The sequence below is a fragment of the Myodes glareolus genome, chromosome 3 (assembly GCF_982192425.1).
Source record: "Myodes glareolus chromosome 3, mMyoGla1.1, whole genome shotgun sequence".
Lineage (NCBI taxonomy): Eukaryota > Metazoa > Chordata > Mammalia > Rodentia > Cricetidae > Myodes > Myodes glareolus.
In genome coordinates, this window is record NC_142028.1 from 16,343,861 (window position 1) to 16,364,634 (window position 20,774).

General features: G+C 44.0%; 2 long non-coding RNA genes across 2 annotated transcripts in view; one reads left to right on the top strand and one right to left on the bottom strand.

Moving 5' to 3' along the window:
- The window catches only part of LOC125399138 (uncharacterized), a 24,041-nt gene continuing 3,267 nt past the window's right edge, over positions 1-20,774 (top strand). Inside the window, exons 1-5 of the long non-coding RNA XR_015737418.1 lie at positions 1-491; positions 940-3,492; positions 4,286-4,510; positions 4,838-4,888; positions 5,085-5,211. This is a non-coding gene — a long non-coding RNA (uncharacterized LOC125399138). The remainder of the gene's footprint in view (positions 492-939; positions 3,493-4,285; positions 4,511-4,837; positions 4,889-5,084; positions 5,212-20,774) is intronic.
- LOC125399139 (uncharacterized) overlaps positions 18,152-20,774 on the bottom strand; it is a 15,531-nt gene continuing 12,908 nt past the window's right edge. Inside the window, exon 2 of the long non-coding RNA XR_007231628.2 lies at positions 18,152-18,548. This is a non-coding gene — a long non-coding RNA (uncharacterized LOC125399139). The remainder of the gene's footprint in view (positions 18,549-20,774) is intronic.

Genomic DNA, 20,774 nt, shown 5'->3' on the forward strand with positions numbered 1-20,774 from the left:
TCTCTGCCAGTAGAGACCTTAGCCTGAGTTATCTGACCTGTGAAAAGTCAGACCCCCTTCCACAGCCTCCGATATTTTGTGGGGAGAAAGTGTGAGAGGGAATGTGGGATTGGGCTCAGGATTCCTTGTGCTCAGTCAGACTCTAGGAACAAGCGGATGTGTGACCTGGAATCACTTCATTTTGCAGCCGTGTGCTGGCTAGTTTTATGTCAACCTGACGCAAGCTAGAGTCATCAGTGAGGAAGGCGCCTCGACTAGAGAAAATGCCTTCTTAAAATCAGGCTATAGGCAAACCTATGAGGCACTTTCTTAATTAGTGATTGGTGAGGAATGACTCAGCCCCTTGTGGATGGTTGCACCCCTGGGCTGGTGGTCCTGGCTTCTCAAGAGGGCAGGCTAAGGAAGTCACGTGGAGCAAGATAGCATGTAGCTTTCCTCCACTGCCTCTGCTTCAGTTGGAGTTCTGTCTCGATTTCCTTCAATGTAGAAGGGTAAGCCAAATAAACCCTTTCTTTTCCAAGTTGATTTTTTTAATCACATATTTCTGTATTACTGTATTACAGTAATACATATATGTATTACTGAATAATAATATATGTATTACTGAAATAGTAATCCTAACTAAGACAAGTTGGTACCAGGATAGTGGGCATTGCTGTGACAGGCCTGGCTGATTTTGCTGGGGAGAATTATGGAAGGACTATGGAACTTTGTCCTAGGAAAGTCTTTGTGTGTTGGGAGCTCAGTGAGCTGTTCAGTGAGCTCGGGAGGTAAGAGTGTTGAGGACAGTGCAGATGATGGAAGCCTGGCTTGTGATGTTTCAGAAGGAAGCAAAGATCCGACTAGGCCATTTGTGTGTGGTGTCTGGTCAACGGAGCTGAAGAATCAGCTGTGATTAACAAGAGACCAGGGCCACTTAAGTAAACCTTTGCTTTGCAGGGACAATGGATGCTGTTCAGTTGGGGCCGAAGAACCAGCTGTGATGAAGATGAGACCAGCATCTCTGGAGTGGAGTCTTCTGGGAAGTGGTTCATCTGAGTTAGCACACAGAAGCTGTGCTCCAGAGGCGGCCCAGGTTGTGCTGCCTTGCACTGGCAGCTGAATTTGGTAGTTTAAAAGTCACTCAGGCGGTGCTGGTTTTGGAGGCAGGAAGGGGTCAGGGAGAGCAGCCGAGGCTTGGGACTGTGAGAGGCCAAGGGAGGCCATTGGGGAAATGAACAGCTTCAGTAGCAGGATTGAATAGGTCGTGCAGAGAATTTGCAGCTTCGTACCATGAAGAAAGTCCAGGAGAGGTTATTGATGAAAGTCCAGTTGCAGCAAGAGACCCCAGCATTTTGGAGATGTCAGGACTATGGGTGACCTCCAAGGACAGCATCAATGGTAGAGAGGCATTGACTTGAGCCTGGAAGACCAGCTGTGTGTGCTGCAGAGGGCAGAGCTGGAGAAGTGACCCAAGCCCTTTGGAGGAGCCCAGAGGATCATGAGTGAGTCCCAGATATTGGGCATTGAGTTATTTCCACTGTTGAAATTTGGTTTTGCTTTGTTTAGCTTGTGACTGTGCCCTGTTTTTTCCTCTTGAAGTAAGAAAGTACTTACTTTATTTTTGATTTGACGAGAACCCACAGTTGAGAGACTTAAAACTTAAAAAAGAAGAGATTTTGTAGTCTTACAGAGAATTTGGATTTTAAAAAAGACTGGGTATTTTTAAAGATACAACTTTTAAAGTATTTGAATTTGTAAGACTGTGGGACTTAGTAAGTTTGTAAAACATTTTATATTGTGATGTTTTTATTAATGTGTGATCTTGGGGATGAACAAGAAGGGAAAGGTGTGGCTTAGCAGTAATATGTTTATGTATCAAAAGCTGACAAGGCATCAGCTGCCTGGCTAGTTCTGTGTCTACTAAAGACACAAGCTAGAGAAGAGGGCACCTCAAGTGAAAAAATGCTTCCATGAAATCTGGCTGTACATTTTAGAAATCATTCTGGCAGAAAATTGGGAATCAATCGGCTTCAAGACGCAGCTATGTGAATCATACACGCAAAGGATATCCAATCATACCACAAAGATACTTGCTCCACTATGTTCATAGCAGCATTATTTGTAATACCCAGATCCTGGAAACAACCTAGATGCCCCTCATCCAAAGAACAGATAAAGAAAATGTGGTATATTTACACAATAGAGCACTACTCAGCTGTAAAAAACAATGATATCATGAAATTTGCCAGTGAATGGATGGACTCGAAAAAAAATCTTCCTGAGTGAGGTAATCCAGACCCAGAAAGACAAACATGGTATGTACTCACTCACAAGTGGCTATTAACTGTAGAGTGAAGGATAACCATGCCACAGTCCACAGCCCCAGAGAGACCAGGTAACAAGGAGAACCAAAAGGGAGATGCATGGATCTCCCCAGGAAGGGGAAATAGAGGAGATTTCCTGGGTAAACTAGGGGTGGGGTTGGACAAGTTGGGGGCAGGAGGGAGAGAGTAATGAAAGCGATGTCTTGATTGGGGGGAACTTTGGGATCAGGGAGAAACCTGGTGCCAGGGAAACTGAGGAATCCACAAGGATGACCCAAGTTAAGACTCCTAGCAATAATGGAGAGGGTGCTTGAACTGGTCGTCTCCTGTAATCAGATTGGTGACTATCCTAATTGTCATCAGAGAGCCTTCATCCAGTAACTGTTGAAAGCAGATGTAGAGATCCACGGCCGAGCTCTGGGCCGAGCTCTGGGCCGAGCTCTGGGAATCCTGCTGAAGAGAGGGAGAAAGGATTTTATGGAGGGGAGGGAAGGTCATCACAAGAGAACCCATAGAAACAACTAACTAGGAACTCACAGACTCTGGACCAACAGCTAGGGAGTCTACATGGGACAGGCCTAGGTCCTCCACATTTGTGTGACAATTGTGCAGCTTGGTTTATCTGTGGGACTCCTAGGAGTGGAATCAGGGCCTTTCCTAATGCCTTGGCTGGCTTTTGGAAACCTATTCCCTATTCAGGGCTGCCTCACCCAGCCTTAACACAAAGGGAGGAGCTTAGTCCTTCCTCATCTTAATAGGCCATGATTTTGTTGACCTATGGGAGGCCTTCCCCTTTCAGAACAGAAACAGATGGGGGATGGGCAGAAGGGAGGCAGGGGAAGGAACAGGAGGAGAAGAGGGAGGGGAGACTGTGATTGAGATGTAAAATAAATGAAAAAATGTAATTAATAAAAAATGTAATTAACAAAAAGTAGATTTGGCTGTAGGGAAACCTGTGGGCCATTTTATTAATTAGTGATTAATACTGGGCCAAGCCCACTGTGGGTGATGTCATCCCTGGACTGGAGGTCCTGAAAGCAGGCTGAGCAAGCCATGGGGAAGCAAATCAGTAAGCAGCACCCCTTCAGGACCTCTGCATCAGCTTCCACCTCCGGGTTCCTGCCCTGGGTGAGTCATGGTGTCTCATCACGGCAGCATAGCTCCTGCCTCTAGGATCCTGCCCTGGGTGAGTCCTGCCTCGCTGCTTTTCCGGGTGAGCTCTTCTCTGGAGCTCTCTCTCGGTCACTGTGTCTCATCACGGCAGTAGTCACTCTAGGGCAGTCAGCTTTGTCCCAGTCACGAGCTGGGATACACTCGATGTTCTCCAGAGCGCCTGTCTGCCCCCAGCAGGGCAGGAGGGAGGCACAGCAGCAAGAGCAGCAGGAGACTGTGGAAGCGGGAGGTGAGGCTGCCTGCCTGGCTCTCAGCAGACCCAGGAGCAGGAACTGCCCAGGCAGTCAGTCCTCACACGCGGGCTAGAAACCTCAAGGTCACACCTGCTTCCATCAGCAAGGTTCCACGCTCTAAAGGCTCCCCGACTTGTCCGAACAATGCCATGGGGAGCTACCTCTCATTAATAGCAACTCTGTTCTGTACTTGCTGATATTCTGGTTGACACCTGTACCCCATTTTTCCCAACTGTCATTTTTCCAGAGAATAAATTTCATGGATCAAGACTGAACCCAGTTACTGGGCATGTGAAAGGGCAATCTATAACTCATCTCTGTGGGGACACTGATCTGTGGGGGCTCTCGCAGTGGGCATAACTTGACTACAGAGAAAGAAAAGGGACACTGTTCTACTGACCTCTTATGTTTAGCCATTAAGAGTTTTTATTTAATACATTTAGGATATAACATTGGGATAATGATCGTGATTTCACAGCATATGGAGTGTGTAATTTGATTGAGCAAGGCACCAACTCTGAATACTAAATCTAACTTCCTAATCCTGCTTCTTTCTTTCTAACATATCCTTAGGGTCAGCGACTGGTGGCGTGGCCTCTGTGGAACATTGCTGCAGATGGCACGGATGCTCTGCGGTATTGCTACAGAGCTGGGGAAAACAGCGTGTTTGGGCCGGAGAAAGTCTCCCTGAGAGCTGATCTATGCAATGATGACTTCATCAGAGTTGTTATTTCCGCTGCCTGTTTCTACAGCTTCAGGATGTGAACTGGTGCAAGGGACTGTGGGTGACAGAATGTGGTTAGTGAATTTTAGGCATTAGTGCCCCCCTCTTTCCTTTCCTCTCCCTCCAGTACCTCAGAAAAGCTTTTTCCTCTTTCTGTTCTTCCTCTTCATCTCTTCCTTCCCTTCCTCCCACTCCCTTGAGACAGGATCTTGCCACATGACTCAGGCTGGCCTGGATTCCACTCTCTTTCTCTTTTGAAATTGCTTATTTAATCCCCGCGCCCCCCCCCCCCCGTGTGTGTGTGTGTGTGTGTGTGTGTGTGCGCGCGCGCATGCTTGTGTGTGAAACACAATACCCCAGTCCAATATTTTATTTATGGGAATTATTTCTTTTTGAACTAGAAAGGGACAGAAGACAGAGACAGCTCAGAATGGCACTACTTTGTAGAAACGGTGAGTGTGGGGATGTGCCCAGTTGTCCCCTTGGCTGAAGGGACAAACTACTAGGAGGGCATGGGAAAGTGTCAACAATTGCCTCCAGTAGGCAGCAGGGACTCAGCCCTATTTGCCACCAAGCTATCCTTCGCCTGGGACAGTCCACTAGCTCAAGGTGAAGGTGGAACCATGGGTTTTTCTCTGTAACTTGTAGGACACCCCTGGGCATTTCAAGAAGCTGAGCTACAAGTCTGTCGGCGGTGGCACACACCTTTAATCCCAGCACTTGGGGAGGAAGAAGCAGGCGGATCTCTGAGTTTGAGGACAGCCTGGTCTACAGGGTGAGTTCCAGGGCAGACAGGGCTACACAGAGAGACTCTGTCTTGAAAAGCACTGACAACAACAAAAACAAAAATGAAAAGAAAAAGAGAGAGAGAAAGAAAAAAAACCTGTTTGTCTTTTGTAAATTCCAAGCACACAAGCATATTTATTAACAAATTATGAACAATTATGACCGATCTACAAATTTTTTAAATGTAGTTTTTAATTGATTCTTTGGTCATTTCACGTCATGCACCCCAATCCCGCTCATTTCCCAGTCCCTCTGTATCTGAGGCTCCTCTCGGATATCCTGCTCTTGCCCTGTGTCTTGGAGATCTTGCAGTTATGGTTCCTTGGGACCGGTCCCTTCATGTGCTCCAGCAGGTCATAGATAGGGTGGTTGCTGGGGGTGCCCCCTCAAAGCCCTGGGTATGGGTCTGGGTGGTAGCTGAGTTCCTCAGTCCAGGCCTCCACTGGGACTGCTCCCCTCAGGTGAGGGACAGAGACAGGACTCCTGCACCCATGGTGAGGGGTGGAGCCAGCTGTCCCATCGGGGTGGGGTCAGCTCTACCACTGCAGCCAGTAACAAGCGACAGGACCAGATGGCTCATCACGGCCCTGGGATTTCAACAGGCATGGTTTGCAAGGCCCTTGGGGATACTATGTGTTAAGGACATCAACACAGACACTAGCCACAGCAGGACCACGGGCCCAGACTTGGCTCTCGGCAGCAGCCTAGGCCTGGATGTCACCATGGCCCTGGGTGGCAGCGCAGGTCTCCCAGATCAGCATAGCCCTGGCAAGAGCTTGCTGTCATTCCAACATAGTCTCAGGTTTCAGCCCAGACCCTGGGCATCTGCACAGCCTTTGGTGGTAATAGAAGCCACAGCCATCCACATAGACCCCAGCTGTGGTTAGATCACAGACCCAGATGGCTCTCAGCAGCAGCCTAGGCCGGATGTCACTGTGACTGCGGGTAGCAGTGCCGGCCACCAACCTCAGCCTGTTCTTGCCTTTGCTTCTTCTGTTCCTGTTCCTCCTTTCTCTGTAGCATACGAACTGTTCCACTTGAGCAGGCCTGTGGGTGTCCTCCACCCACCCTGCACAAATATTTTTGACACATTACCTCACTCAGACAAGTTAAGAAATGCTTCTTTAAAAAAAAAAAATCTAGAAATCCTGTATCTTCTTCCCATACTCTCCGCTTCCCCCTTCCTTGCTTATCTAACACGCCCCACCCTTTCTTCTCATTTCCCTTTTCTCTTTCCTCCTTCCTCTCTTGTCTTTTTATAAAAAATAATTTATCTCACTTTATTTTGTATGCTTTGGTGCAAAGGTGTCAGAATCTCTGGAACTGGAGTTACAGACAGTTGTGAGCAGCTGTGTGGGTGCTGGGAATTGAACTCAGGTCCTCTGGAAGAGCAGCCAGTGCTTAACTGACCCATCTCTCTAGCCCTCTGTCTGTTTTTTTTTTTAATATTTTATTTTTATTTTAAATCATGTTTATATGTTTGTGTCTTCGTGCCTGAGGAAGCTGGAAGAGGCCGTCAGGTCCCTTGGAGCTGGAGTCACCAATCTGTTTACAGAAGGCCAGTTCAGGCACACTCTACTATTGCTAGGAGTCTTAGCCAGGATCATCCTTGCGGATTCCTGGGAATTTCCCTAACAACAGGTTTCTCCCTAGCCCCATAGTGGCCCCCTCTATCAAGAGATCTCTTTCATTGCTCTCCCACTCAGTCCCTCCCCCAACTTGACCATCCAGTTCCCTAATGCTCTCGTCCCCATCCCCTCCCCTCCCCCATCCCACCCCACCCTCCCCCACCCTACCCAGGAGATCTCATCTATTTCCCTTCTCCAGGTCAATCCACACATCGCTCTTAGGTTCCTCCTCATTACCTAGCCTCTCTGGTACTGTGGATTATAAGCTGATTATCCTTTGCTTTACATCTAGTAACCATTTATAAGTGAATATATATTGTGTGTGTCTTTCTGGGTCTGGGTTACCTAACTCAGAATGATTTTTTTCTAGTTCCATCCATTTGTCTGCAAATTCATGATGTCTTTTTTTTTTTTAAATAGCTGAGTAATACTCTATTGTGTAATGTACACATTTTCTTTAGCCGTTCTTTGGCCGAGGGGCATCTAGGTTGTTCTGGCTATTACAAATAATGCTGCTATGAACATAGCTGAGCAAATGTCCTTGTGGTATGAATGTGCCTCCTTTGGGTATATGCCCAAGAGCTGGTTCTTGAGGTAGAATGATTCTCAATTTTTTGAGAAATTGCCATACTGATTTCCAAAGTGGCTGTATAAGTTTGCTCCCACCAGCAGTGGGGAGTGTTCCCCTTACTCCACGTCCTTTCCAATATAAACTGTCATCAGTGTTTTTGACCTCAGCCATTCTGACAGGTGTAAGATGATATCTTGTAGCTATTGTGAAGGGTGATATTTCTCTGATTTCTTTCTCAGCCTGTTTATCATTTGTATATAGAAGGACTACTGATTTTTTTGAGTAAATCTTGTATCCTGTCACATTACTTAAGGTGTTAACAGTAATTCTACCAGGAGTTCTCTGGTAGAATTTTTGAGATCACTTATGCATACTATCATATAGCATCTGCAAATAGTGAAAGTTTGACTTCTTCCTTTCTGATTTGTATCCCCTTGATCTCTTTTTGTTGTCTTCTTGCTCTAGCTAGAACTTCCCGTCCTATATTGTATAGATATGGAGAAAGTGGACAGCCTTGTCTTTTTTCTGAATTTCTCTCCATTTAGTTTAATATTGGCTGTCAGCTTGCTTTTTATTGCCTTTATTATATTTAGGTATGTTCCTTGTACACCTGATCTCTCCAAGACCTTTATCATAAAGGGGTTTTGGCTTTTGTTGAAGTCTTTTTCAGCATCTAATGAAATGATCATGTGATTTTTTTTTTAGTTTATTTATATGGTAGATTATACCAACAGATTTTCATATGTTGAACCATCCCTGCATCACTGGGATGAAGTCTACTTAATCATGGTGGATGATTTTTTTTTTGATGTGTTCTTGGATTCGGTTTGACAGTATTTTATTGATAATTTTTGCTTCACTGTTCATGAGGGAGATTGGTTTGTAATTCTCTTTCTTGGTTAAGTCTTTGTGTGGTTTAGGTATCAGGGTAGCTATTGCCTCATAAAAAGAGTTTGGCGATGTTCCTTCTATTTCTGTTGTGTGGAGCAATTTGAGGAGAATTGGTATTAGCTCTTTTTTGAAATTCTGGTAAAATTCTGCACTGAAACCATCTAGCCCTGGACTTTTTTTTGGTTGGGAGACTTTTAATGATTGCTTTTATTTCCTTAGTAGTTACAGGTCTATTTAAATTGTTTATCTGGTCTTGATTTTATTTTGGTATGTGGTACCTATCTAGAAAATCACCCATTTCTTTTAGATTTTCCAATTTTCTGGAATACAGGTTTTTGAAGTATGACCTAATAGTTTTCTGAATTTCCTCAGCATCTGTTGTTACATCCCCCTTTTCATTTCTGACTTTTTAAATTTGGATATTCTGCTCTTACCTTTACCAAAAGGCAAGGCTTTTATAAATGGAGACTGCTCATTTGTTCCCTACCACCCAGACGTGAATAATTACACAGAAACTATATTGATTGCAGCACTGTTTGGCCAATAGTTTAGGCATATTTCTACCTAGCCCTTACATCTTAAATTAACACGTTATTAATCTGTGTATCACCATGAGGCTGTGGCCTACTCGTAAGTTTCCAGCATCCTTCTCCTTCAGCAGCTACATGGAATATCTTTGACTCCACCTACTCTCTCTAAATTTCTCTGTTTGAATTTCCTGCCTGGCTTTACTTTGCTAAGCCATTGGCCAAAAGAGCTTTATTTATCAAACAATAAAAGCAACACATATATTGAAGGACATCCCACACCAAATTCGGATAAGAGTTTGCCTATCTTGTTGATTTTCTCAAAGAACCAACTCTTCGTTTCACTGATTTTTTGTATTGTTCTCTTTGTTTCTATTTTATTGATTTCAGCCCTCAATTTGATTATTTCCTGCTATCTACTCCTGTGTGAATTTACTTCTTTTTGTTCCAGAGTTTTCAGGTGTGCTGTTAAGTCACTAGTGTGAGATTCTCCAATTTTTTTTTATATGGGCACTCAGTGCTATGAACTCAGTGCTCTTAACACTGCTTTTATAGGGTCCCATAAGTTTGGGAATATTGTACATTTGTGTTCATTGAATTCTAGGAAAGTCTTTAGTTTTTTTTTTATTTCTTACTTGACTCAGTGGTAATTCAGATGAGTGTTATTCAATTTCCATGAGTTTGTAGACTTTCTGCAATTTGTGATGTTGTATTCTAACTTTAAGTCACTCAATAAGATACAGGGCATTATTCTAATTTTTTCTGTGTCTATTGAGATTTGCTTTGTAACCAAGTATGTGATCAGTTTTAGAGAAGGTTCCATGAAGATCCGAGCAGAAGGTATATTCTTTTGTGTTTGGGTGGAATGTTCTATAGATGTCTGTTAAGCACATTTGAATCATAACATCTGTTAGTTGTTAGTTCCATTATTTCCCTACTAAGTTTCTGTCTGGCAGACCAGTCCATTGGTGAGAGTGGGGTGTTGAAGTCTCCCACTATTAGTGTGTGGGTTTTGATGTGTGATTTAAGCTTTAGCAATGTTTCTTTTACAAATGTGGGTGCTCTTGTATTTGGGGCATAGATGCTCAGAACTGAGACTTCATCTTGATGAATTTTTCCTGTGATGAATATGAAATATTCTTCTTCATCTCTTTTGATCAATATTAGTTTGAAGTCTATTTTGTTAGATATTAGGATAGCCACAGCAGCTTCTGATGTCCATTTGATTAGAAAATCTTTCCCCAACCTTTTACTCTGAGGTAGTATCTGTCTTTGAAGTTAAGGTGCTTTTCTTATATGCAGCAGAAGCATGGATCCATTCTGTTAGCTTGTGTCTTTTTATAGGTGAATTGAGTTCATTGATATTAAGGGGTTTTAATGACCAGTGGTTGCTGTAGAATATTATTTTAAGGTGTAGAGCTTTTGCTTATGCTCCAGAACATTTGTTTAATGATGCAAAGATGTGTTTGATTTAATAAAATTCACTTGTCAAGTTTCAGGAGGTCTCCACTGATCAAACCAGATTTGAATCAACCTGGAATGAATCCATAGCCTCTTGTTGCCTGTGGAAAACAAAAGCAAAACCACTTTTCCAAAGCATTTTTGATTTCCATTTGACAAATACATTTTTTTGACTTTTTTAAAGTTAAGGTATTCTTAAAATATCTAGTATTTCCACAGCTCCTCTTTCAATTCCAGGCCTCTCAGCAGCTGCCCTTTGCTTGTCAGCAGTCCAAAAATTCAAAATCAGCACAATAGTGGACAGGACCCAGACTCCCTGTGCATTTCCTGTCTTACATGGCTTTTTCTTTTGTATTGCTTTTACTCTCTCTTTAAAGACTTTCTTTTTAAAAACCCATTTATCTCTTTCTATAACCTATAACCTATAACCTATACCCATTTTCTTTCTTTCTTAAGCCTACACACATTGTAAAACACAGTGGAAACTATTTAGAGTCCCCCCCCCCCAGTCTGAACCTCATTTATTGCATATCTTTTAACTTTTTTTGACCGCATGAGCAAACTTTAGATTGTTAAGCTATACTGGCATCTGTGTGCTCTAGAAGCTGGTTCTGCCCTCTCTTGGGTTAGTTGTGAAAGTCAAGCCCAAAGCTTGCAGCCAGGATGAAGGCATGTGACCAGGAACTACATTCAACCTTCCTAGAGCTCTAGAATGCCAATGTTTGCACTGTGGCAGGCACTTTTGTTTTTGTTCCTACTTGACATACTGGCTGTTCAGGGGCTAGCCAGCAAGCAGCACAAACCCTTAAAGGAGCTGTATTCTTTTTCTTTTTCTGCTTTCTAAGGCTCTAGATGGATATTCGAGCCCTATGATGGTACACCAACATGTTGTGTGATGTTTTATTCTTTTGGCTCTTTGATGGGCCCACTACCCAGCTCCCAAATAAATCAAGCGCAGAGGCTTATTCTTAGTTATGAATGCCTAGCTTTAGCTTGGCTTGTTTCTTACCAGTTTTTCTTACCTTAAATTATCCCAACTACCTTTTGCCTCTGGGCTTTTATCTTTGTTTCTGTATACCTTCCCTTACTTCTTTCTCTGTGCTTGCTGTATAGCTGGGTAGCTGGTCCCTGATGTCCTGCTCTCCTGTTTTCTGTTTCCTCCCCTTCTTCCTCGTTTCTCCTTCTGTGTCTGCCAACTCCACCTATCCTTGCTCCTACCTTGCTATTAGTTCTTTATTAGGACCATTAGTTGTTTTAGACAGGCAAAGAACCACAGCTTCACAGAGTTAAACAAATGCAGAATAAACAAAAGCCACACATCTGAAAAGAATATTCCCCAACAAGTGATTGTTAATTCCTGTTAATTTTTGATTTTGTTGTTGGTAGTATGTGTGTGTTTCCCTTCTTTGTGATTTCCTGGTGTGAGATTATCTATTGCCTGTGTTTTTGTGGGTGCAGTTAACTTCCTTGGATTGGTGTTTTTCTTCTAGCACTTTCTGTTGGACTGGATTTGTGGAGAAAATGTCCCATCAGGTTAACCTATAGGTCAGTTCGTGGGACACTTTTGTAATTGGTGATTGATGTGGAAGAGCCCAGCTCAGCATGGGCACTGCTTGTCCTGGGCAGGTGGTCCTGGATTCTGTAAGAAAACAGGCCGAGCAAACCACATGAAGCAAGCCAGTAAGCAGCATCCTCCAGGGCCTCTGTGTCAGTTCCTGCCTCCAGTTTCCTGCTTGAGGTCTCACCTTGGCTTCCTTCAATGATGGACTGTCATCAGGATCTGTAAACCAAATAACTTTCTTACTTAAGTAGCTTTCTTCCCCAATTTACTTAGTAATAGAAACTAGATGCAAGCACCCTGCCCAGTACCTTTTAATTTAAAGATTACTTTTAATAATTTTTTAAGGCTAATGACAATGAACACTGAGTTATACAGACAGATACAATGGATAGTTACACACAGAGATACACATACAAAGACACACACACAGACACATACACACACACAGACACACACACACACATTTTAACCTCTAGTTTCCCTTTTTTCTTTTTAGTCAGGCTGAATGGGAACTACTAAGAGTGAATCTTTGGGTAAATAAAGCACCCTAATAATGTGCTGCCACTTGGAGACCAGGCTGTTCTGAAACTGGTGTGATTCCCCTCTATATATTGTGAATGTGTTTTATCACCATTAGTTAATAAAGAAGCTGCTTTGGCCTATAGCAGGGCAGAATAGAGCTAGATGGAAAATCTAAACTGAATGCTGGGAGAAAGAAGGTGGAGCCAGGGTGACGCCGTGTAGCTGAACCTTACAGTAAGCCACAGCCTTGTGGTGATACACAGATTAATAGAAATGATTTAATTTAAGATGTAAGAGCTAGCTAGGAATCCACCTAAGCTATTGGCCAATCAGTATTTTAATTAATATAGTTTCTGTGTGATTATTTGCATCTAGGCAGCCCGGAAACAAATGTTTACACGGGACTTTCCTGGCCACCACTGGGCCAGGCATTAAGTATACTTAGTGAATGCAACTGGGAAAGGCAGTTCTATTTTGGCTATTACTGCTAAATAACAAAACCTGCTCTCAGGTCAAGCACTGTGGGTCTTTGGCTTCTGCGGTGATTCGAGTAGGAACAGTCTCCATAGACTCATGTTTTGAATGCTTGGCCCATAGGGAGTGGCACTGTTAGGAGGTGTGGCCAGGTTGGAGGAAGTGTGTCAGTGTGGAGGGAGGCTTTGAGGGCTCATAAATACTCAAACCATGGCTAGTGTGACAGTTCACTTCCTGTTGCATGTGGATCAAGAATTAGAACTCTCAGCTGCTGTTGACTGAGTTTCTGTCCCTCCTGGTCTCCCAGCCGTTTAGTCCCAAAAGAAATCACACAGAGGTCTACATTAACTATAAACAGACTGGCCCATTAGCTCAGGCTTCTTATTAACTCTTATAACTTATATTAGCCCATTATTCTTGTCTATGCTAGCCACATGCTCAGTACGTTTTTTTCAGTGAGGAAATCACATCTTGCTTCTTCTGTGGTGGGCTCACAACCTCAGAAGGAACTTCCTTCTTCTAAGAATTTCCCTGTTCTCATTGACCCTCTTCTACTTCCTGTCTGGTTGTCCTGCCTAAACTTCCTGCCTAGCTACTCCCCAATCAGTGTTTATTTAAAATATAATTGACAGAGTACAGACAACTGTCCCTCACCAAGCTGCTTCTCTATTACCATGTCTGCCTGCATGCCTCCATGTCCTACCATGATGATAATGGACTAAACCTCTGAGACTGTAAGCCAGCCCTAGTTAAATGTTCTCCTTTATAAGAGTTGCTGTGAAGCTGGGCAGTGGTGGTACCCACCTTTAGTCCTAGCACTCGGGAGGCAGAGGCAGGTAGATCTCTATGAGTTCGAGGCCAGCCTGATCTACAAGAGCTAGTTCCAGGACAGGCTCCAAAGCTGCAGAGAAACCCTGTCTTGGAAGAAAAAAAAAAGAGTTGCTGTGGTCATGGTGTCTCTCCACAGAAATTAAACCTTAACTAAGACATCTTCCTTGAGGTGAAACTAAAAGGAATGGGTGGGATTCTTAAGTGAGGAAGAACTGAAGAAAGGAGTTCCTTGTTGGTGGAGACTGCTTGTTTGTTTCCCGGATGCCCAGACCTGAAAGAATTACACAGAAACTATATTAATTACAACACTGCTTGACCAATTAGCTCATGCATATTTCTAACTACCTCTTACATCTTAAATTAATCCATTTCTATTAATCTGTGTATCACCATGAGGCTGTGGCATACTGGTAAGGTTCTGGCTGGCACTCACATCTTTCTCCTTCAGCAACTATATGGCAAACTTTGACTCTGAGTACTTTCTTTCTATATCTCTGTTCAGATTTCCTGCCTGGCTTTACTCTGGTAAGCTATTGGCTGAAGCAGCTTCTTTAATAATAAAACATATTCATAGTATTCAGAGGGAAATCCCACATCATCTCCCCTTTTCTGTCTAAATGAAAAGGAAGGTTTTAACTTTAACATAGTAAAATTACATATAACAAAACAGGTATCAAGCAAGAATTACAGTTACAATATTTATACCTACTTTATCTTTTATTGTAACTAAGGAAAACTATGATTATAACTATTCTTCAACTCCATCAAAGACCCCAGAAGGATATAATATTACCTAAGAAAACAGGAAGTGCATTGCAAGCAACTTCTAAAACTTTAGAATTGACAAAGACATCTTGCTGCCTGGACAGTCACTCAAAGTTCTTCTGTAACATCGGGGCATCCATCTTCAGTCTACAAGCCCATAGTATCCGACAGACTTTTCCATGTAGCAGGAAATTTGAAATACTGTTTTGCCTCTATTGATAGTTTGTTAGTCACTTTCTTCTGTATTCTGTAGAATGTCTGGCAGACTCTTTTATGAAACAGAAACCCTGAAGGACTGTCTCACCTTTAAGCAAGTTTAGCAGTCATTTCTCTGTGGGTCCTACATGTCCATTTTAAACAGCATAACATCAAACAATCCAGGCAAGAGCAGTTTCTTGCCCAAATGGCTCACAACCTCCATAAGGAGCCTCTTTGATGTCCATCATCCTCTTGAAGTAGATTGGTGCTGCCAGGAGCAGATGTGTCTCATTGTCATGAAAAGTCCTAAGTTCTTAAATAAAACATTTTAAATGTCATATTCTGAAGGTCTTTGAAAGGCTTGAATAATACTTATTCATCTGAAAAAAATCTCTGTACATCTAGAAAACCTAACTAACATGATTACAGTATAGTTGAATATTGACCTATATTTCTTAGTTATGTATTACATTTTCAAATGAGCTGCACAAACACAATAACTTCATCAAGAGCAGAAATATACATACAACAAAATTGACCTTAAATTTGTATCTATAAACCAAGATTCATACCAATGAAAAGTATTCATCTCTTTAGCAGTTCTTGGTCTAATGTCGGAGGCTGGGAGGGTGAACAAACATCCTCTCAATAGGCTCTTTTGTGGTCACATTCAAGAAGGACATGCCTATAGCACCAGACTAAAGCTACTTATTCTGAGTTTCCCACTCATAGCTGCTGCTTCTTGATTTCCAACAGGGTAGTCCAGGCTGGCCTAGAACTCACTATGTAGCCAAGGATAACCTTGAACTTTTGATCTCCTTCCTTCCTTCTTTCCTTCCTTCCTTCCTTCTTTGTAAAGATTTATTTATTATGTATATAGTGTTTTGCCTGCATGTATGCATGCCAGAAGAGGGCACCAGATCTCATTATAGATGGTTGTGAGCCACCATGTGGTCGGTGGGACTTGAACTCGGGACCTCTGAAAGAGCAGACAGCACTCTTCTGCACCATCTCTCTAGTCCCAGTGGTCCTCTTTTTTCCACTTCACAAGAGTTGTGGTTACACGCATGCCCCACTGTCATCGGTTTATGGTGAGCTGGGGTCTTCCCCAGGGCTTCATGAATACTAGGCAAACACTCTACTGATTGAGCTATATCATCCTCTTCCTTCTTTTTCTGAGACAGGTTCTCACTATAGTTCCTGGGATGACTTGAAACTTAGAGATCCACCTGCCTCTGCCTAACAAGTTTTGGGGCTAAAACTGTATTCCACTATACCTGACCCTTCCTTTCCTTTCCATTTCCTTCCCTTTCTCTTCTCTTTTCTTCACCCTCCCCTCTCCTCTTCTCCTTTCCCCATCCCCTCCTCTCCCCTCCCCATATGTATATAGGTATTTTGCTTGCATGTATGTCTGCATACCACACGTGTGCCTTGTGTCGATCAAGGCCAGGAAATGACATCAGATCCCCTGGAACTGAAATTAGACAGTTGTAAGTTTTCATGTGGTTGCTGGGAGTTGAACTCTGGTGCTCTGGAAGAGCAATCAGTGCTCTTAACTGTTGAACCATGTTTCTAGCCTTGGCTCTTTGTCTTTCTGAAACAAATTGCATTCTATAGCCCAGGCATATCTGTAACTCAGGAAGTAGCCAGCATGGACTGGCCTTGAACTGGCAGTCCTCCTGCTCCAGTTTCTCAGGGGCTGAGATTACAGTACATTATCACTATGCCTGGCTTCCACTCATACCTAACTTCCTGTTTTGCTGAGGGTGGTGGTGGGTGGTGTATATTTCTAATCTCAGCACTTGGGAGGCAAGGCAGAAGGGTCTGGAGTTCAAGGCCAGCCTGGATTATATTATTGCAGTAGCATTGGAAGTCCATTAAATGGGACAATTATTTCTTTCTCATCAAGGAACTGAAGTCTCTAGCCTGGATGAAGACCCCATTCCAGTTTGGGAGGAAGATGGGACCACCTCTCAGGGAGATGGGTTCGCCTGGTAGCTAAGGGAATAGGAGGAGTATTTATCCCTTTTTCCTTCCCAGAATTCCTGACCTCTGTGCAGTTGCTATAGCACCAGCATGAGACTCTGTTGGGAACACCCATATTTCTAAATCTTGAGACCCAGAAAAATATAACTTTTTCTTAAAACAAACAAACAAACAAACACCCCTCCTTTTTTCTTCTTCCACAGCCTGGGCATGCTTTGCTTTCCCTGACATCCTGGGCTCTCTTCTTCTTCTAAGTTATTTATCCCACCGTTCCACTATGTGGCTGCTTACTCTGGCATGGCTTTCTCCCTTCCTTCCCTTCATCTGCCTTCTCTCAGAAGCTGAAGGGTTAATTTGACTGAGTCCATCCTCAAATTCTTCCAACATGAGACAAAGACCACTGAGAGGAGACCCCGATTTTCCCAGGAACAATATAAGACCCTGTGTCAAAAGAGCAAAGTCAAACCAAACCAATATGCGCCCCCCCCATTTGTATTGGTTACTTGAATCTCCATCTGTGTTCCTGCATTAAATAAGTTGAACGCATCTGTAGTAGAGTTCTACTTCCATACCCGTCCAACCAGTAAAAATACAACGTACTTGTTTTATTCCCACACACCTTCAGATGAGAAGAAAGACCTTTAGTATGCTTGGATTCCAAAGTGATCCGAAACGCCAAGCTTTAACCAATATCTACAAATGACATGGAGACACCTTCTGCGTGGGACAGCCTCTCCCTTCTTCCTCCATCCTTTCTGCATGGGACAGCCCCTGTCTTCTTCCCCCATCCCTTTTTCACGGGACAACCCCTGCTTCCTTCCCCCATCCCTTCTTCATGGAACAGCCCCTGTATCTTTCCCCCATCCTTTCCATCCTTTCTTCATGGGTCAGCTCCCATCTTCTTCCCCCATTCTTTCTTCATGGGACACCCCCTGTTTCTTTCCTCCATCCCTTCTTCATTGAACACCCCTGTCTCCTTCCTCCATCCCTTCTTCATTGAACACCCCCATCTCCTTCCTCCATCCTTTCTTCATGGGACACCCCCTGTTTCTTTCCTCCATCCCTTCTTCATGGAACACCCCCATCTCCTTCCTCCATCACTTCTTCATTGAGCACCCCCATCTCCTTCCTCCATCACTTCTTCATTGGACACCCCCTGTCTCCTTCCCCCATTCCGTCTGCAAATATGCTACCTGGTGCTTTTTCACTTTCTGTTTCAAAAGGTGTCAGAGGTGGTCTTGTCTGTCCTTGCTTCTAACCCTCAAGACAAAGTTGAAAAAGATGACTGCTATCCATACATGAAGGGTCTCAGAGAGAGCATCAGGTTGGTACAGCTGAGACCAAGAGGATGGGAGGGAGGCAGAAGCTGGACCCTCAGGATTGTTGGCACTGCTGACATAAAAACACGGCTCTCGCCCCAAAGGAAATAAGAGGTGGTTTATTCTGGAGCGGAATATGAATGACCGTGCTCTGGGGACAGGGAACCAGGTTGCCCCAAATACCATGCTCCAGCGTAACAGTTTCGTAAAGTTTTTATAGTAGCAGAACACAGTCATAAATCAAGGTGTTTAAGAATATATTAGTGGAAAGATCGGGCAGGTGTGTTGCTGCCAAGTTGGGGGACGTCTGCTCTAGGTCTCAGGTGCTTCTGATGTCGTTCTCAGCCTCTGTGTTGGTGGAGGCCAGGGGCCTGTTTAGATGTTCCAAGAGATTTACATAATGCCACAGAGAGGCTAGGTCAAACACAGAAGTGAGCAATGAATGACTATTAAGGGGACTAAAGATAGCCCAAGATAATGTGGCTCCGGAGGACAACATCCCAGTTCTCCACGATCACGACGGTTCTGGTCAGTCGATCAGCCTTGCAGCCTCTTTAACACAGGTGGAGCTTTGTTCTTTGAATCGCTGTTTCTGGAACAGGCACAGAGAGAGCGAGATGAGACAGAGTTTGAATTCAAAAATTTTTATTGATCACTAAGTATATTACTGGAACCTATCACGCAGAGATAATGAATAAAGTGGAATTGAATTAAAGAATCGAAGATGGGCAGTGGGTAGGGAATAGAACAATCATCGGAGCCAACTTTCTTGTTTTGTTTGGAGATGGTTTCTTGTTTATATAGTCGAGTCTGGCCTGGCACTCCATCATCCTGCTTCAGCGTCCTGAGTATGGGGATTACAGGTGTGTCACCAGACCTGGTTGGACTATAGCTTTGTTAATGTTGGAGGGGCTGTCCTCGGTCTGGACACCACCATATGTACCACCTCCCATCTAAGATCCTTTTCTTTTCTTTCTTTCTTTTTTTTTTTTAAATATTTATTTCCTTATTATGTTTATAGTATTCTGTCTGCGTGTATGCCTGCAGGCCAGAAGAGGACACCAGACCTCATTACAGATGGTTGTGAGCCACCATGTGGTTGCTGGGAATTGAACTCAGGACCTTTGGAAGAACAGGCAATACTCTTAACTGATGAGCCATCTCTCCAGCCTGTCCCTTTTCTTTTCTTTGAGACAGGATCTCATGTAGCTAAGGTGGCCTCACAATCATCATGTGGCTGAGAATGACTTTGAACTCCTGATCCTCCGGCCTCCACACCCGCTGCCCCTCCAGAAATCCTGGGATTATAGGCATGTACCACCATGCCTAATGTGATGGTATACATTGCCAGCAGTGTTAACGGATGCATCTAGAATAACCGAAGAGATCATCTCCGTCTAGATTAGGTGAGCCTCTGGTTATGTCTGTGAGAGATGACATAATTAGGTTATTTGAGGTGAGACCCATCCTGAATGTCCATTACCATTCCGTGGACCGAGGTCCTGGACTGCATACAAAGGAGGAAGAAAGCTGAGTGCCAGCATCCATGGCTCTACACAAACTGCCTGCAGATGAAATGCTGCTGACCCTCCAGATCCCGAGGCCACACCTTTCCTCCCATGCCCTTAAGCTGCCGAACAAAGGCTTCCTTTGTTAAGTTGCTTGAGCCAGGCATTTGGTCATGGCTGTGAGAAAAGTGACTAATACTGTGTTCATGCCCCCAATGCCAGGACTGCTGGGCCACAGCCAGTGACTTTTAAACCTGAAACTTTTCAACGTATGATCATGTATGTCTCTGTACCACGTGCACGTAGGAGTCCAGAGTGGCTGGAAGGGGGCAACAGATCCGGGAAACAAAATATGGGTCCTCTGCAATCCCCAGTAAGCGCTCTTAGTCACTGGCCCATCTCTAGCCACGGGCCCAGTGTCTTTTGACATCTCTGAGCTTCCATCCATAACCGAAGCAACAACCAAACCAGGCGATGAGGTTCCGGAGTCAGTGCTGACTATTTGCTCACGGATGCCCGGTCACTTGTGGCTCAGGTAAAGGCAAGAGGCTGGAATGTGTGAGTATAGCAATAGAGATAAATGCTAATAACATGGGGCGAGAGAAGGAAGGAACAGACAGTGGGCTTCTGTATGGAGGAGGCTTGGCCTGTGGCCATCTGTACGGACAATTGGTCTGTTTCCAGAGGCCTAATTTTATGGTTAGCCTGCTGGGTTGGCTGCCATGGCAACAACAGATGTGGAAGGAAATAGATAACAGAGTTCACTAGGAGTCAGAACTTCTAGTAGTTTCCATATGGCAACCCATAGTCCACTGAGTCCTTCTGGAAACCAAGAGGCAGATGTCCTTACTAAAATATAGGCCATCTGCTCTCAGCCGTCCCTAGAGGCTGCTCATTGAGTTGATGTAAGGTTTGGCCACACGGGAGCCAATACAGGCTGGGAAAGAGCCAAGGCTGCCATCGGACCTGAAAAGGGTGCTGTCCACGTGGATATGCGAGGTCTGTCTCTGCTGCAGCCACGGCAGCATAGAGTTTATTCTAGTTGTTTTTTTCCCCCTAGTTATTGTTAACTGTCAACTTGAAACAACCCAGAGTCACTTGAAACTGTGCCTCAGTTGAGGAACTTACCAGGTGAGAAGATGAGACTTGCCTGTGGGCATGTCCCTATGGGATTATCTTGCTGGGGAATTGACAGAATAGGGTCGGGTCCACTGTGGGTAGCACCATTCCCTGGGCAGGTTGTTCTGGGATGTGTAAGAATGCTAGCTAGGCACGAGCCCGTGAACGAGCCAGGAAGCAGTGTTCCTCTA